Raw genomic sequence first — 6284 nt, forward strand, 5'->3', positions numbered from 1 at the left:
GACGAAGACGAAGACGAAGACGAAGACGAAGACGAAGACGAAGACGAAGACGAAGACGAAGACGAAGACGAAGACGAAGACGAAGACGAAGACGAAGACGAAGACGAAGACGAAGACGAAGACGAAGACGAAGACGAAGACGAAGACGAAGACGAAGACGAAGACGAAGACGAAGACGAAGACGAAGACGAAGACGAAGACGAAGACGAAGACGAAGACGAAGACGAAGACGAAGACGAAGACGAAGACGAAGTCGAAGATGAAGGCGAAGACGAAGACGAGGACGAAGACGAAGATCAAGGTGAGGACAAAGCCGAAGACGACGACGAAAACAACCAAACCACCACCAAACTGCACTATGCTAACAGAAATATGGTCGCAAGAAGCCCGAGAGGCTTGAGATAGTGATATATAGAACGGGATTTAATTACTGTTTTGCAAAATTGTGAGAAATTGCACTGTGTTGCATTATCTCCAACACATTAACCGAAAAGATTCGATTAGATTTTAATAGCATGATTATGTTCTTTGAGTTTGATGTTTCTTTGATGTTACGATGTTTAAGGTACGCCCAAAAATTCTCTATCGATCGCATTTGGAGAACGTTGGAAGGATTGAGGGTTTTCAGTACAACACTTATCTTCAACCGATCCGTCTCCTCCAGTGATCCCTTAGCACAAAACACCGAGGCCAGGTCCGGCCAAAATACCACATCTTCCATCGCGTGATAGTTGTTGATGGAGGTGGTAACTTCCGGAAGGCGCTTCGGTTTGCATCCTATCTCCCCGTTTATTACATGCCCCGAAGGAAAGAACGGTGGCTTGGACGTTCACGTAGATCGTCAGTCACAGAAGACCCTTCTCAGGGAGCCTAGTGTGGGAAATATATTTAACATCATCGCTAGGCATTGGCGTAGCTAGAGGGGCTGCCTGGGGGACCAGGGTTCCTCCAGAAATTTTCCCCACTGGAATTTGAACACAGGAGAAAAATTTAGTGTATATATTCCCATTGCGTAGATGAATTTATGCAAACATGCTGTTGTTGTCGTCGTCAGCAGCCTAGAGCCGAGGTGGCTCATGCTGTTTCAAGCAGTCGTCTCCATTCAACTTGATTTTGGGCCATTCGTCGCCAATTTCCCAGTCATCGTAAAACTCGCAAATCACTTTCGACTTAGTCGAGCCATCCCCGTTCCTGTGCCGGTGCGGCTAAAGAGAACTGTTTTCGTCGCACTGTTCTCTGTTATCCTTATGACGTGCCCAGCCCACCGCAGCCTACTGACTTTCGCCAGATGCACGATGGGTATCTCTCCAAGCAGTGACTGTAACTCGTGATTCATATGCCTCGGCCAATCTCTGCTTTCAATTTGTACTCCGCCAAATATCGTTCGTAGTATCTTCCGCTCGGACATGGTCAGGGCTCGTATATCCTCCGAGAGCAGAGTCACGGTTGCAAATTTCCGTGTTTTGATACAAAAGTAATCTGTACAAAGCCTAGAAATTAGTGAAAAGCATCTCGTTTGGATGCCTGCTCGTTTGAGCACTCCTCAAGAGCGATATTGAACAGTATGCAGGATAAGCCGTCACCTAGTCTCAACCCTCGTCGCGTCTCAAAAGGACTCGAGAGTGTTCCTGAAATGCGCACGAAGCATATCACTAGATCCAATATAGCTTTGATCAATCGCGTCAGCTTATCCGGAAAACCGTGTTCATGCATTATCTGCCTTAACTTGTATCGTATGCTACTTTGAAATAAATAAAAATGTAAGGAATGGGCAAGTTGTACTCCCGATATTTCTACAAGACCTGTCTATCGCTATAGGTGCTACAGCCGTTGCTAGCTCTTTATAAACAGATCTGCCGGTAGGCAGTTTGTACCAACGAACGGCTTTGTTGGTCTTCAGCAACCCGAGTTTTCGTTTGACTTTTTGGAGATCAGGTTACTTCCATGGATTAACTTCCGTTCCTCCTCCTTCTGCAACTTGAGGTGTTCATCGAGAAACTGCTTCCTCCTGGTGGCAATGTCGCGCTCGTTTATGTTTAGATTGCCTCTCTCGTCCCTACACATGTCAGGCGTCGGTGTGTAGCCTTTACGAGTTTAGTTCACCTTCTCGTAAAACTGCAAACTGAAAAGTTTTACGTTTGAGAGTTTTCCGCTGTAACGTTCTTATTACTTTTTACTTCGACGTGCCGTCTCGGAAATAATTAATAAAATAAATAAAATATTCATGCTGAGAACATTATATTTGTGTAATTAGATCGATATTTTCATACATAATGAACAAAAATTTTTTTTCGAGGGCACCCCCTGGGCCCCCTCCAGAGATAATTCCTAGCTACGCCAATGTCGCTAGGTGGGGCACGTATAGTAACAGTCGTTGCCGTCCAGTGTCAAGTAGGTCACGTACGGACACGAAGTGCGTCACGTTGTCCAACTTCTTCGGTCCAGAGTGGAGCTGGCAGTACGAACAAAGCATCCAACGCAGTTGCTTGACTGTTTTGCCATGGCTGCTGCAAATCAACTGATGACGCTTTCAGTTTTGTTCTGTATACAACATGGTAGTTATGATTGCCGATGCATAGATGGATGCATGATCGTATGAAAAATCACTAAAATCAGTCTATTTTTATGTGAATACGTTATTATAGGGAAATCAACAAGAACTTTACTATTGGTTGTCAATTGTCATCACCCCTCGTTCAGCGTAGAGTCAGAGTGGCTAGAGATCTATTGTGGTATACTCCACCTTAATCTATGTGCATACTTTTGGCTCATCACTTTGGTCTTTGGCCGTGTCAGATTGCACATGTATCCCAGTTCGGTACTGCACTTCGTATGAAGTTAAATACTTCAATGGGATTTTATTCCAGATATCGGAAAGTTCTAGGATTTCCTTTCGAGGATACGCAGTTTGCGTTGTATCAATACTCGGCATTCGCAGAGTAGGTGTTCCGAGGTCTCACTCTCATGATTTCAGAAGCGGCAAGTCTCGTCATTGAGCTCGTCATTATCCAATTCTTTCTTCTGCCACTCGTCGTCAATTTCCTAGGCATTTTAGAAGTTGCCTTCGTTCTTGTCGAACCATCTTGAATATTAAGCTCGGTATTCCTCGAGCCGGTGGGATTATTAAAGAAAATGTTTGTCACTGCACTCATCTTCTGGCTCGTACGATCTAAACATTATTTGTCCGACCTGTTGTAGCCACCCATCTTTTGCGTGTATGATTTGGGTTTTTGCTTTACTTTGTATTCGACCAAAGATCATCTCGCTCGATCTACTCGATCACAGCAATAGCGCGTATATCTGTTGTGAGCAGCATTACGTCCACTGCTTTAATTCCATAAAGAGTTATCGGTCTAATATAGGTTCTGTAAATTGTCGTACGGCGTATACTTCTTGATCTGGGGTGAGGTGGCTAAGAGAGCCCAATTTACTGTAGTATTTTTTCGTGCGATCACCAGCAATCTCAAACATACAAATTCTTCCTCTTCTAGTTCGTCGCCATCAATCATTAGTGTCTGTGTCCGCCGTTCTGAAGTTTCTGGCTAAATATCGAAACTATGTGCGATATTCTAGTAGTTGGCAATTCTTGCTGAAAATCGTAGCTCTTATTTCTATGCCCGCTCGTCGATGTTGTATGTAGAATATGTCGACACCTTATATCATACCTCGCCGCATCTGGGAAACGCTCGACAATGCCGCAGAGACGCACATAATACGATTCATTTGACCCAAAGTAGCGGCAATCAGTCGCTTCAGGATGTCCATAAATCCGTATTGATGCATTATCTGCCACAGCTATTTTCGAACGATTATATCGTGTGTTGCCTTGAAATTGATTTACATATGATACATGGACATTGGGAACATTGTATTCCAGATGTTGCTGCAGAATCTGCGGAATGGAGAAAATTTGGTCCGTGGTGGCACGAGCTCCCATTGAGCTGGTTGGACCAGCTAGCCAAATAAACATTCATCGAGCGAATGTTTAATTTGACTGGCACATGAAAAATTTATATTGATTCTACCCAAAGGTCAATTTCAATTAAAGTTCATTCTACAGAAATATAATTGTTTTGCAGTTGTCGAGCATTTCATGGTCACGATAAACTAAAATAGTGGATCAAATTGAGCCATAAATTAAACCGTGAAGCAAGAATGTGGTATGTTGCTTCGTTTGTCACTACTAATGAGCGAAATGATGTATGAACACATGCAATTCATAAAGCCGAAAATCGACGACGAATGCGTCCAGGGTTAAACCAGGCCAGGCACGGGTAACAGCGTAGAAAACGTTCCCAAAACTGTAGGTCTTTGCAAAAGCTGTCGAGGGTCATTTCAAAGCGAGAGTATGACAAATTTATCCCTTCTTCTTCGCCTTTCGTCCCGATGGATCCGTATGACGCACTGTTTTGCTAATGCATGCCAAGATATTACTGCAATTTTATTGTAGCTATAGAAAGCGAAATTTACCATTAGATTACAGTGTAACATTGGCGTCATTCTAAGCACGTGCGTTCTGTTGCATACTTTAGCCACCTAAAGCTAGACCTTTCAAAGAATAATACAAATGGTGCATCGTTAGTAACGTAGTTTTCTCTTTTCGTTGGCAACAAGTTGTATTATTTGTCGTGAATCTATGCATATTCGTAACATTTCACAATTGGCCCAAGCAAGCTGAAAACGAGATATTTTTGGCCACCTCAGAAGTCTCTGGCACAGTATGATCATCACGGGGTATAAGTGCCTAATGAACAAATTATGTTAATCGCTTGAAATCCAAGTACAACCGAGAGTGACACTAAATGAACGAAAATTTTCATTCTTTAACCATCATTATATAACGGACCAACGAAGAGTACCTTTCACATTTAATTCGTTTCTGTATCTTTTGCGTGCCGAAATACCACACTTTAGAGTCGCATCATAATGCAATGCATTGACAGAAAGCAACGAAATGTCGTTAGTAATATTTCCCGTGATGGATGTGACAAGATGTATTGTGAGTCAAACAACCAAAATAGTGGCAAAACGCCGTGAAAACTAGAACGTCGAGTACAGGTCGGATTCTGCAAAACACGCGTAAGGCGAATGGTAGCAATGCCAACAGTAGTGAAAGAAGAAGATTTTTTGAGCTATAAATTTTGTCTCATAGCGTCCAAGTGGCCAGAGATCGAAAAAAATTTCATTTAGTAAAAAGTTCGGCAAATCCGTATTTATCATATCAGCACAGCCTCATCGCTTCTAAGTGGGACAATTTCATTTTTGGCCAAAATATCCGTCGCATTACAAACAATTCGGTACATTTCCGCTGATTGTTTATTATTTAATTTCGTAACGTTCGAGCCATTAACATTTCATCGTCTTAAATATGTAACGAATAAAACTCATTAATCTCCTGGGATACGCAAAGAACAACGACCAGCATCACCTTGTTCCCGGCACGGACGGGTGGACGGACCCACGGTGGATGGCAAAGCCAAACCGCTGCTGCTTCACAGTCGTCAAGCAGGAATGCGATAAAATAAAATCTCTGCGCCCGTCGGGCGCACGAAACCTCACTCACTGATATTGGAAATTGAAGCGAAAAGAGTCAATTATACATATTGTTCGGTGCGCGTCTCACTTCGGTCGGTCGGCTGGCAAAAATAGAAACCCTTTGGCTCAGCTGGCCGGACGGCCCGACATTCGTCGTCGAAGTTTGGCAATAACTGACCGGTTTTAATGTCGGTTCGAATAGTCGTAATAATTTTTTTCTGTCCTTAATTTTTTTTTTGTTTTGAGTGACACGAGATGTCCCGGGAAGCAAACCATACCTAGATGGTGTACTGTAGATATTTCTGGTCATGATAGAATAAAACGCGATCCATCTGTTTTGGTGGATGTATTGGCAGTCATGTGTCAATAATTACTATAACAAAATGTTACAAAGAATAGTGGCGGGTTCACCTGTATAATAATCGCGGGTCTTCCGCGTAACTACAATGAAAAACCGATATGTTTCATCGGCAGGTGTCCAACTGATAGCGCTTAACCATTTCTTTTGCCTCCTCCCTCCATTTTTTATATGGTGATTTTCTGTTTTGGATACCGTGATTGCGAATTTTATTTTTTAAGAATGTATTGCTAATTGCAAACAAAGTTGTCCAATCAATAAGTGCGCATTCGCTCTTAAAAGTACTATTTTAGCTTAAATCGTTTAGGTCTCTTCGGCGAACTTATTCATTGAATTGTAACGAAAAAGTGCGCCGAAGATACCGAAACGATTTAATGTATACTTAATAGCA

The sequence above is a fragment of the Sabethes cyaneus genome, chromosome 2 (genome assembly GCF_943734655.1).
Source record: "Sabethes cyaneus chromosome 2, idSabCyanKW18_F2, whole genome shotgun sequence".
Classification (NCBI taxonomy): Eukaryota; Metazoa; Arthropoda; class Insecta; order Diptera; family Culicidae; genus Sabethes; species Sabethes cyaneus.